This window comes from Arachis ipaensis, chromosome B8, assembly GCF_059453495.1.
Source record: "Arachis ipaensis isolate K30076 ecotype BB chromosome B8, ASM5945349v1, whole genome shotgun sequence".
Classification (NCBI taxonomy): domain Eukaryota; kingdom Viridiplantae; phylum Streptophyta; class Magnoliopsida; order Fabales; family Fabaceae; genus Arachis; species Arachis ipaensis.
The window spans coordinates 58,883,073-58,896,654 of NC_142443.1; the positions used below are offsets into that span (position 1 = coordinate 58,883,073).

Here is a 13,582-nt window from a genome sequence, read left to right on the forward strand (position 1 = left end):
AGTTGCATGCATTTAAGCAGTATATAGCATAATTCATTTTTCCTTTTATCTATCTCCTTTGTGTGTGTTTAGCATGAGGACATGCTAGTGTTTAAGTGTGGAGGAATTGATGAATCCATATTTCATGATAATTTTTTGTTAGAATTGAATGGATTTTCACCACATTAACTTGCACTTATTCTCTTAAATAGCATGCTTTTGAACTTTCCTCCCAAATCGCGTTTGATTATGAAAATATGCTCTTTTGTGCCTAATTTAATATATTTTATTCCATTTGCCTTCTATTCGATACCTTGATGTTGTTGGTGAGTGATTTCAGGTGTATAAGGTAGGAATGGGTTGGAGAAAATGGAAGAAGAGCATGCAAAGTGGAGGAAACAAGAAGAATCAAAGGAGATGAGCTCAGAGATGTGTGCGTGCGCATAGCTACCTATGCGCACGCACAGCTGCCCAATTAGAGCACGTGGATTGTTTCGAGCGCATCGCGCGTCCAACCAAGCATCGCCTTGTGTGCGTGCGCACAGCTACTTGTGCCTACGCACAGGTCGGGATTTTTGCCAAAGTGTGCGGACGCACACGCCTGTGCGTTCGCACAGGTGTCCGCACATGACTTCACTTAAATGGCACGTGACTCGTGATTTTGAGGCTTTGGAGGCCCATTTCTGAAGTCTTTTAGCTTATATTGGAGGGGAAATGAGGACATAACATAGCATATCATTAGTATAGTTTAGGAGTAGTTGTAGGAAGCTTTTAGTTTAGGTTTTTCTCTAAGTTTTTCATCTTCTCTATTAGGGTTTATATTAGGGTTTTACATTAAAGTGCCATTTCCATTTTTGATCTTGGATTTTGCTAGCTTTCATTGTAAGTATTCTCTTGTTATTACTTTTTATAGTTACATTGTCATTACTCTTTCTTCTAATTCAAGTTATAGTTCAATTTTACTTCTCTCTTGCAATTTCAATTTCTTGTTGATGAATTTGATGTTTGATGTTTGTTACATGCTTTCTTGTATTATTCTTGTTGATTGAGATTAATTGTTGCTTTTAGTTTCAAGCATTTTCTCATTTTTCCAATTTTTAAAGTTCTTTCCCACCAAGTGTTTGACAAAATGTCAAACATGGTTTTAGGCTAAATTTTTGGTTCTTAGCTTGGGTAAAGTGAGCAATTGAGTTTTTAGACTTGGAATGTCCAACATTTAGTTTCAATTCTTGGATTGTTAATTGTTCTTGTTCCCACTAACGCTAAGTTGTTGCTAAGGCAATTAGCAAGCAATTTAGGATTTGTGGGTTAAGGACACTTATGCTCATTTAACTTACTTTTCGATGTGAGGGTTTATCAAGTGAGACTAATCTATCATAATTGTCATAGTTGTGGTTCCAACAGAAAAGTACCCTTAGCTCACTCCTAGCCAAGACTCTTTTTATGCTTTCAATCTTTCATACCTTTATATGTTGATCTCTTTATTACTTTACTTGTTTATATTACATAGTCGATTCTTTAATTTCTTCATTAGTTCAATCATTACAATTTTGCATGTTCTTTTATTGCTTTATATGTTCATTACTTCATTCACAACCGCTTGATCACTACAACCAGAATTACACACTCATAGTTCTAAAGTGCTCCTAGGGAGACGACTCGGGAGTCTAATACTCTCGGTTTTGAATTGAATTGGATTATGACATCTTTAGGATAACAACTTGATTGATGGCCAATTTGTCGGGTTAGGACTATACTTACAACGTTAATCCCATTTTGATAATCAAGTTCCTAACCCGTGCATTTGGGTGACGTCAGAGTCCCTGTTGTGCCGAAAAGTATAATTATAGTCAAGGAATCTTCAATGGTAATCAAACCATGAATTCTTACCACCATTCGGCAACCAAAATACCTTTGTATCCTCCATACAAATGGGGCATGCCATTCTGCCCTGAGTGGACCAACCTGACAAGATGTCGTATGTAGGAAAGTCATTAATGGTCCATATCAAGGCATCCCACAGTTGAAAGTTTGTCTTCGTCGAAATATCGTACGTTTCTACACCATCAATTCACAACTCCTTTAACTCATCTATCCAGGGCTGCAAGCAGACATCTATTTTGGCCTTTGGATTGTTGGGACCAGATTTGATGCAAGTTAGAAACATGTATGGTTCATTCATGGACACTTCGGGACTCAGGTTATAAGGTGTCACGACTACAGGCCAACATGAGTACGGATTACCGAAACTGGAGTTTGGTGCGAACCGTCAGAGTACAAAACTAGTCTAACATTTCTAGGCTTGCTCACAATGTAACACCCTATCACCCTAAGCCTTATCTCTAGCCATAAAGCAAAGGATAAGAGAGTGTCACGATAGTTCTAAAGCTCATAAAGTAATATATAATGAAGGAATATAATACACTACAAGCCCGATGAAGGAATAAAAGCTCAAAGACGCAGAAAAAAGAGATACAAAATCGCAAAGCATTGACACATGATAACTAAAGTGCAAAGGTAAGAAAAAGATATTAAAGATATAAGATAAACAAGGTGTGTATATATATATACATGTGTGTGTGTGTGTGTGTGTGTGTGTGTGTGTGTGTGTGTGTTTTTGTGTGTGTGTGTGTGCGTGTATGTACGTGTCCAAAAGAAACCTAGTCGCAGCCCGCGGAGTTTAGGCCGACTAGTTAAAATAGATGCAACAGAGTTTTGAAAGTTAAACAAATACATCCTGTCTCTCAAGTTTAAGCCTCTAAGGCAACAAGTACAATAATCAAAACTGAGAGAATAACTACAGCAAAATAAACAAAAGATAAAAGCGAGCCATCTTCTGTTCTGTCACCATCTGCAAACTCACTGAGGTGGGTTGCGACCTGCATCAGAAAAATAACAACATATGGTATGAGAACCGGTGGTTCTCAGTATGGTAACAGTGCCCAATAGATAAGATATAAGATTCTGGAAAGCTAAAGACAATCCTAGAGCTTCACATCAATACAAATATTAAATCTTAAAGAAATATATAATTGACCATAACAGGGTAATCTAACTTAAGGATTTTTATTCTAACTATAGCCACCGCTGTCCCACAGCCTTCGCCAACCTACCCTCCATGCGATCCCATTGCCACCACCTACCGATCCTCCTCAATCCCAGCACAACACAAATAATGCATACAAGTAATGCACAATTAATATACATATATAGCAGATAAATCGATTAGCAATTAGGAATATTTTTCATTTAGGCATAACTCGATAAATCAAAGCAAACAAGTATATGAAAAATGCATATGATGAATGTCTATCCTATTTGGCTCGTGATATCACTTGTCGGTTCAAATTGCTAACCCAACACATCCTTTTGGATGTCACCTTTCTGCCACGTTCTTGGGATATAGTTTCTGGCTCACTGTGTGTACCCTTGGAATATAGTGCCTGACTCACTTTTATGCACTCCCTGAGATATAGTTTCTGGCTCACTCTTATGGCAAGAAAGGTTATGTGAGCGGGATACTTGATGCGTGAGCATCTTTCTTATTTTTCTTAGTAATTTACATGTGAATTTGCTATACTATTCTGAGATTTAGGTGTTTTAAGCCACCATGAATGCTACTTTGAGTTATTTTACAATTTGATTTATTACAGGTAGCATTCAGGCAATTTTGGCAAAATTTGGAAAAGAGAAAAGACCATGAATTGAAGACAAGTGCAAAAAGAATTCGTGGATGTTGTCAACTCTGACCTCTTCACACTCCAATAAGCATGACTTGAGCTATAAAAGTCCAAATGTCACATTTTCAACGTCGCTAGAAAGCTAATTTTCAAAACTTTCCAATGATATTTAATAGTCTATGCTTACTCATTGTATTTGGAGTAGAAGGTGGTGCCAAATGCCACGCCACGGCGTTTGGCACCGTGATCAGCGCGCCATTCACACCCAAATGCCATGTTCTCATGTTTGGCACCATAATTTCCAAGTATGGCGCCACTCAAGTGCATCTCAAGCCAAATGCCATGTTCTCCAAGTATGGTGCCACCCAAATTGCTTCATGCGGCGCCAAACGCCACCTGTTCAGTGTTTGGTGCTAGTACCTGGACCCAGGGTGGTCCCCGCACTCTTAGAAAAGCAAGCCTGTGTACTTTAAATTATATTTTAATTTATTTTTAATTAGAAAAAGATATTATTAGGTTTTTGAATTTAATTTCTGAATCAATTAGTTAGATATAAAAGGAGAAAAAATTTAGCCCTTAGGGCTTTCCTCTTCTCTTCGTCCTCCTATTCTACACTTTACACTTTTCTTTGCTAGGGTTTTTCATACCATGAGCAACTAAACCTCCATTGTTAAGGTTAGGAGTTCTATTTATTTTGATGGATTAATAACTATTATTTTCTATCTCTGATTAATGCATTGATTTACATTCAAGAATCTATTTCGTTCTTCATCCTACGTATTAGAGTGTATTGGAAAATAACTCTTTTCTAACTTGAATTCTTGTTGAATCTTGGAAAAGTTATCTCACCTGAATAACAGCTTGAAACTGAATTCTCATAAATCTCTAACTATATGAACTTAATGTGATACGTGACATATAATCATATCAACTTTGGATATTAGGGTTTTATGTAGCTTATAAACTACGATTTGAACCTAAACCTTCTAATTAGATTAAGTGACCATGAAATTGGCGGTTGATTGAGTTAGAAGAGGATTAAATTACCAAGGAATTGGAATATAATCACTTAAAGTTTGTTGTGAATTGAATCTTTGTATAATCAAAGTAGTTAATGAGAATTGTTAATCCTAAAATTTGAACATCTCCAAACCTTTAACTGTTTTCTCATATTATTTCTCACAACCAATTTACTATTTGCTTTCTTCAATCTTTTAAATTACTATTTAATGCATTTTGAACTCAAAATCACTCCTTTTTTCTTGTCTGACTAAGTAAATCTCTTAATCATTGTTGCTTAATCCATCAATCCTCGTGGGATAGACCCTCACTCACCTGAGGTATTACTTGGTACGACCCGGTGCACTTCCCAGTTAGTTTGTGGTTTTTAAAATCCGCACCAATACTACCTTAGCCCTCACATCTGAACGTAGGCAGGAGACAGGCACAACCCTTACCACGGCGCCGCTACCTTGACAAGCGAGATTAAACCAAGGCGCATAGTGACTTACCAATCAATGCATATCATAATTATCATCCAGTGATCATTGCTCGTACTCAACAAAAATATCAACCTCGATCTTCCAAAATTTTCCATCAACTTTCATTTTCTCAACTCATCATAATCATTCTCATTTCTCAAGTTTTTTCAAGTTCATAAACTATTTAAATAAGATATTGCTCAACCTCATTCATTTCTCAATTTCTCATCAATGAAATACTTTACAAATCAACTCTCACTAATTTCATCTACAAGTCTTTTAAAATCTAAATCACCGACTCTAAGCTCATCATCTAAAACACTTATTTTTGTCCACCCAATACACTCTCACTTTCTCCAAGGTCTAATCATTAGCTAGGGGATCTCAACCAATAATTAAAGAGGTTTAGAAAGCTAGAGGAGTGCTTCAAAACTCAAAAATTACTTTTTCAACAAAATAGAGGTCATGCGTATGAATTCCCATTCCCGCGTACGCATGAGTGTCCAAACAACAAACTCACGTACGCGAGCTACATCCGCATATGTGAACGCTTGAACTAGAAATAGGGCCTCACGTATGCACGCCAATAGTTGCGTATGCATGGGTGTGAAATTGGCGTTTTCGCATACGCATACCAGGGCTGCATACGCATGAGTGTCGGACAGATGCCCATCCTCATGTACGCATGCCTGTTCCACATATGCATGCCTCCAAATTGTCAGAAAAACTGTTTTGCTGCAGAAATTAGTTTTTTGTACCAAAATTCTAATGCGTATAACTTTTTTGTTTTAAATTTTTTTTTTACCCATTCTTCAAATGACATTAACTTCGCAGACCCAATTTTCATTCAAAACAAATTTTATCAAATTTGGGAGTCCGGAAGCTAAGTTATGGTTCGTTGAAGTTGGTTAAAAATAAGTTTTTACCAAAAGTTGTAAAATCCTATAGTTTTCAAAACACTCAAACCAAAACCAAACCAACCCTACCCAATTCCAATCTTACACATTCATACATATTACCAATTACACTTCCATCATTATTCAACCATACAACACCTTACCATTAAGTTCCCAATTATCAACTCTTTCCACAATTTCTACTCATAAATCACCAATCTCAACAATTATCAATCTGAGCATCAATTATTCCACATTTGCACCATTCCAATCCATCAAAATTATTATTCATTAATATATCATCATCAATCATCATCAACAACAATAATCATCATCAATCATCATCAACATCAATAATCATTATCAATCATCATTAACAACATATAATCGTCATCAATTCCATCTTATCCTAAGGTCTACTAGCCTAAGTCTCACACAACATTACATATTATCTAATGGAAACTGAAATCATACCTTGGTTGATTTTCTCTCAAGCACAAAATCACCAAATTGATCCTCAAACAAGTTCAATAACGCTCAACCACCAAAATCTCAACTTCAAGCAATTCTAAATCACCAACTCCTCTCCAAACAACAAGAATCCAAGCTATATCCATATAAATTACCAAAATTAATCACTAGGGCTCACAAATACATAAAACCACAAGGATTTCAAATTGGCTTACCTCACCCAATGGTATTTGGGGGCAAAACCCAACAATAATCCAATGCTAGGTCATACCAAAATAACTAAAATCACAAAACTCACTCAACCACCATAGCCAAAAACTCAAAATTATGAGGAAGAGAGAACTGGGAAAAAAATTATGCCTTCCTAACTGGTATGGCTTTTCTCTAGCATCCCACATCCACTATGCTCCAGGGAGGCATATGTTAGCGAGAATCTGGTCCAGTCCTTGACCACTGTTGAGCTTGTGAGTGTAAGAGTAAGAATCCTCTCGGGATGGGAGCAACTGAAATATATCTCTCACTCTCTCTGGACCAAACTCTAAGATCCTCCCTCGGACCATAGTGCACTAGTTATTTGGGTTGTGGTTCACGCCATTGACATGCTTGTAAGTCACCCAAGCATTGGCGCAGAACTCCCGGGATTGAACAGAACTTCGCAACTCCTCCTCAGAATCTGCTCCCGGATCTCTAGATATTCATACGGCTGTAAGTCAAGTCGCACCTCCGGGATCACCTTCTTCTTGATCATAATCTCATTAAATTGATCCTCGTGTGTCTTGGAGCTAAACTGGTTCACATCAAAAAGACCGGTTGTGGGAGCCTTCCCCTTTCTCTTCCTAGAAGAAGATTCTTCGGTCTTAGGTGCCACATGGGATAGTCACAAAGAGAAAAAGTGAAGCGCCCGAACACCAAGCTTAGAGGGTTTTCTCATCCCGAGCAAAGAGAAAGAAAAATAGGATAAGGAAAATAGAAGGTGAAATGAAGAAAGAAGGAGCACAAAAAGTGGTGGATAACAAGAAATCTAATCGGAGAAAGGTGGTGGTGGGAATAGAGGGGTTAAAGAAATAAAGGAAGGGAGGGAGGTAAATGTTGTTGTGTGGGTGGTGAAAAGGTGAAAGAATATGATTTATATAGAGTGGGGCTGTGGTTACTGGGAAGGGAATGGGGGTGTTGATAAAAGTGAATGGAGTAAATAGGGTTGGGTGATGAACGGAAATTTGATGGTATAGAATTCACAATAAATTTTCGTTGCAAGTATAGTTTCTAAACCAATAATAATCCTTTCATACAAAAGATTGTTTGTCACAAGTACAAACCCCTAAAAATAATAACCGAAGTATTCAAACCTCGGGTCGTTCTCCCTAAGAATTGTAATAAAGTGTTCTTATTATTGGTTATGAAGTATGTTTTGGGGTTTTTGGGATAAGAGACAAGAATTGTAAATGGCAAAGGAAATAAACTACAACTAGAAAAGCACTTGGCAAGGTATGAGAATTAGAAGTCCTATCCTAGCTATCCTCCTCAATTGTGATGACAATTGTCCATTGCTCCCACTTAGTTAACCTCTAACTATGAAGAAAAGTCAAGTGGATGGATTAACTTGAGTCCACAAGTCCTAGCCAAATCATAATGAAATACTAGCTTTAGTAGCATTCAAGTCAATTAGCAACTTCTAATTATCAATCAACAAAGGAATTAGATAACTCAAGAGTCATTAATTACTCTACCTAGGCCAAGAGGAGAAAAATCTATACTGAAGGTTGTGGTAGGCTTAGAGAAGGGGGTTGAATCTATGCCTTCCTTTTGAGTTGCTGTTATTATCCTTTTTAAACAAACTTTCAATTCTGATTCTGTTTGTACTCAGCAGTGGAAATTTATGAGACAATTTATTTTTGTCTCATGAATATCAGAAAACAGAACACATCAGAGAAGAGAAAAGCTAACACCAGCATATATCCTGGTTCGGTTGCCTTGTGCTATGCAACCTACGTCCAGTCTCCTCCATACATATGGAAGAATTTCACTATAGTTAACAGTATTACATACACCAATTTCACAGGATTGACCCAATCTTTTCACACTCAAGTTCTAACCTAACTTAACATTGCCTATGCTAATATCTAACTATTCCTCTTAGTGCTAACCCAACTAAGAAAGGGATACCTTACAGGTACAAGATACAAGACACTTAATCAACCTAAAGAAATCTGAAATAAACTCTAGGCTTCTCTCTCAAGTGTTTCTCTAAGCCTTTTTCCACTCATGGCTTTTTCATAATCTTTCTCACAATGCCTTTTCTCACAAGAAATTACAGAAAGATAAACTTAGAAAAGCACATTACAATCAGTAAAACATGAAGGAGATTGACTTCATCAGCAGCCTCTTTGCTATGTGCAAAACCAGATTCGCAAACCTCAGATGCAGTTCTTCAGTATTGGCCGAATGCTTCTTTGAAAGAAAGCATTATCCAAGTAGAGGAACTTCTTAACAAAACACTGTTCTCACACTCTGGTTTTCTCTCCTTGCTTTCTGAATGAACAGCTAGCTTCTTTTATCTCCTTGCATGTTGCTTGGTTCTTCTTCCAAAGTCAACACCTTGAGCCTTGAGCTTCACCAACCCACAGATTCACTTTTTCACATTAAACCTTAGAGTAGAAACCTTGTTTCTGACTTCTTCATCTTGACCGAAAGCCATAAAGCAGTAACCATAGAAATCTTCCAAAGGTCAACTTAATCTGAGCCCTTGAAAACCAAATTGATCCCCAAGTCTTGTTTAAGACCGTAGATACACAGCAGGGAAGAACAGAAATCCTCTTTCCCTTGTATCCCATTTCGGATAGAGCAGAGAGTTGGGAAGAAGAGATGAAACCGAGTTGCATGTATGAGGAAAAGATTTACCTATAACCTAAGCTTGATTTGGTTTGGATTTGTTGAGATGACTTCTGCCTTTCAAGCATAGTTTCTCTTTCTTGCTTCTTTGGTGACTATCTTAGTGAAGAAGCTCTTTCTCTCTTTCTCTTTCTTACTTTTCTGAAGCTGATTTGACTTGGTCAGAGAGAGATGAACGTTGCTTTTGGTTAAGCAAAAGAGAGGGATTTGCATTTCTGAAACCAAATCGGGCTTGGATCGAGTATTGGTAAGCATGGCCCGATTTGATTTCTTTGGCTTCTTTCTTTGCTTTTCCTTGGGCTCTTAATTTTTCTTTCAGCCCAATATCCTTTCTGATTGCTTTCTATTCCATTTGGGCTATTAAAATTTGGCCTGCAACAATAAACAATTAGTTAACAAGAAGATATAAATAATCAACACTAATTATTTATTTTGCCCAAAAATAATGTTTGTCATCACTAATTGATTTAGTTAATTTCTTAACTCAACAATCTCCCCCTTGATGACAAACATGATTTAATTAATAATCAAAAGAAGTTGAGTTTGAGTAATTTTTAGAAACTTCCTTTGAATGATGTTGCTTGCTAACAGTAGCTCCCCCTGAATTTATGCTCTTTCCTTTTTGTTCCTGTTTACATTAAGCTTAAAAGGAGCTATTCAAGATGTAACTTGACTAAGGGATTCTATATAACCAGCAACACAGATTCAGCCCAGTATTTCTTATTATGACAGCAGCAAAAGCATATTGTAAAACAAAAGCAATTTGCAAAACAAAGTTTAGTTCTAATCAGAAAAATCAGCAGCAGTATAAGGCAATATCAATCAACTTTTAATAGCTATTACTCCCCCTTTTGTCATCAAGGGCGGATAATAAGCAAGATCAACAAAAACAAAGTCTTACATCCTGCAGAAAAGAGTTTGTCCATAGTGCAAAGTACTGACTAAACTACCAAAGGTGCAGCAATATCTAGAGTTATTACAGTCATCCAAAATGAAACAGTTCAAAAGTAGCTAAAGAAACAGAATTCATGAGACAAAAAGAGAGCAGCAGCAACAGTTTTCATGAGACAAATCCTAGGCATCAGAACCATTCCCCTCCGAAGCAGCTTCCTCTTCAACATCAGTGGCAATGTCTTCATCATTGTGAAGGTTATCAATGAAGGTCATGAGCACAGCCACCCTATCCCTTGATTTTCTCAGAAAGTTCTCATGCTTGCTAGCTAGCTTCCTTTGTTCCTTACTCATGGCAATCATGTGATTTGATTGGGAAACAAACTCTTGAGCGACATCCTTGACCACATTCAGCAGAGCAGATTTCTTCCCACTGGAGATGGAAGTATCTTCGGTGGAAGGAGGAGGAGAGTCATCTGGAATGAACTCTTCATCATCATCATCTAGAACCACTCTCTCAGATCTAGTTGGTCCTTTTTGCTATTTCACTGAACCACCCCCTTTTAGGTATGAATGTCTGTTTTCATAATCCTTATTTGACAGGTCAACACCAAAATTCTCAAATATGCAAGTTAAAAATATGCCATAAGGTAGTACTTTATCTTTTACACTTCTAACAGAATCAAACATGTATCTAACCATCAAGTAGGCAAAAGAGATTTCTGTTTTAGTGATTAGGGCATACAAAACAAGTGTGTCAGTGTAAGAAACCCTTTGATATGAACCACTTTGAGGAATCAAGATGTGGTTGACAATACGGTGCAACTGAGCATGTTCATATCCTAGGACTTTGTGAGTGGGTGTGATGCCATCAATTAAGGAAACATGTTCACAAATGTGAGCCAAAGCATCATGGTAAGAGATACCAACACCTTCATCCCACTTCACAGATGTATAAGCACACGGCCCAACATCAGTGTACTTCAAGGAATCACTGATAGTTTCATTATTTAAGATAATGTCTCTGCCCTTGACATAAGAATGCACACTTCCTTCATGGTAAGTCATGTTTGCATAAAATTCTTTGACTAACTGAGGATATACAGGTTTTTTGATTTTGAAAAGGTGATTCCAGTCTAAAAACTCCAAATTTTCAACAAAACGAAAACCTTTCTTTTTCAAATCAGGTAAATCAGCAAGAAAAGATGGACATAGAGTACGATATTGAATAACTCCCTCATAAAAATCGTGGTTCATGGCAGATTTGAAACGATGGGGGTTATAGTCTGAGTGAGATGTCATGTAGTGTGATTTATGAGCAAAAGGATCAATGTCTGGTTCTCTAACGGATTTGAGAGGGCAATGAAGGTTACCTCTTTGTGAATGCACAGGAACAGACCTTGACTTAGGTTTTGTAGTCTCAGGAACAGGTTCTTCAACAGCAGGACGCTTACCCTTGGATGAGCCAGGTTTCGAAGAGCTTGGTTTGGATGGCGTTGCCTTAGGTGGTGGCGTCGGTTTGGCAGGAGCAGGATATCTTGGAGTGTTTTTGGTCCGAGCCATGGGGTCACAGCGAGGAGGAGAGGTAGGAGGAGAAGGAGATGAAGTAAAGGTTCGATCTTGGGAACGAGTGGAAGGCTTTGAGGGAAGTTTGTACACTTTTTCACGGGGAGGCCTTTTAGCAATGGTCTTCTTCCTCATTTAGTTGGTTTCAGTCTTTTGAGGAGAGTGGCAGTGAAGTGAGTGGGAAGAAACCGAAGAGTTTGAGGAGAAGTTATGGAGGGAAGAGAGGGAGTGTTGGTAACTGTACCCAAAAGTGGATTTCCAAAACCATGCAACTGCATCACCATTTGAAAATACTTGAAAAGACATGACTTCATAAAAGAAAGATTTTATTTGATTTTGAAATAAAACTGGAAGTTAATTTTAAATTTTGAGAAACAATAAATCAGAACTGAAAATCTTTTTGGATCAAAAGCATGAAAATATTTTCAAAAAAATTAAACACACAGCCCAACAAAAATTTAACAACCAAACAAAAATTGTAACATTCATATTAGGGCCCAGAGATGGTTGGATTTAAGGAAACACACTAAATCATTCTAGATCTGATATTTAAGGTTGGCCCAAATCATTTTTCACTTGGAATAAGCCCAGATCACGCTGATTAAGGGGAACGTTCATCACCTGTCCATAATTGTCTCATACTTGTTTATGAGACAAAAAGCTCCAGCAAATACATCAGCATTTTTCAAATAAAGAATCATAACTCAAAATTCCTAGACAAGTCCTAAGCATGCAGAATCTATCCTCAGCTAGTGGTTTTGTGAATATATCTGCTAATTGCTCCTCTGATTTAACAAATTGAATACTAATATCCCCCTTTTGGACATATTCTCTTATTGAGTGAAATTTCACTTCAATATGCTTAGTCCTAGAGTGCAAGACTGGATTTTTAGAAATATTAATGGCACTCATATTATCACACATTAAGGTAATATTTTCAGCATTTAATTTGTAATCAGCAAGCTGTGTTTTTAACCATAAAAGCTGAGAACAACAAGAAGAAGCAGCTATATACTCAGCCTCTGCAGTGGATAAGGCCATTGTTGGTTGCTTCTTACTTGACCAAACATTTAAGGACTTCCCAAGGAAGCAACATAAACCAGAAGTGCTCCTTCTATCAACTCTATTACCAGCAAAATCTGCATCACAATAACCAACTGCAGAAAAATCATCAATCTTAGGATACCAAAGACCAAAATTGGATGTGCCATGAACATATCTAATGATCCTCTTAACTGCAGAAAGATGTGACTCTTTTGGTTTGGATTGGAACCTAGAACACAATCCAACACTTTGCACAATATCGGGTCTAGAGGAAGTTAAGTACATAAGAGAACCAATCATTCCTCTATACCTAGTCTCATCAACATCTTTCTCAGTTTCTCCTTTATCTAATTTAGAACTAGGATGCATGGAAGTTCCCATGGGTTTGGCATTTTCCATACCAAATTTCTTAACTAATTCCTTGGCATACTTTTCTTGATGAATGAAAATATCTTTTTCAGTTTGTTTAATTTACAGCCCAAGGAAGAAATTAAGTTCACCCATCATACTCATGTCAAATTCACTTGTCATGAGTTTTCCAAATTCAGAACAAAGGGATTCATTGGCTGATCCAAAAATAATGTCATCAACATATATTTGGACTAGAATAAAAGAATCATTAGAGTTCTTGATGAATAGAGTTGTGTCAGTGGTGCCTCTTTGAAAACCATTTTTTAAAAGAAAA

At 37.2% G+C, this 13,582-nt stretch overlaps 1 pseudogene; it reads right to left on the reverse strand.

Moving 5' to 3' along the window:
• Nucleotides 1-10,470: 10,470 nt before the first annotated feature.
• LOC148548245 (uncharacterized) lies at nucleotides 10,471-12,159 on the reverse strand (annotated as a pseudogene).
• Between the last annotated feature and the right edge of the window lie 1,423 nt (nucleotides 12,160-13,582).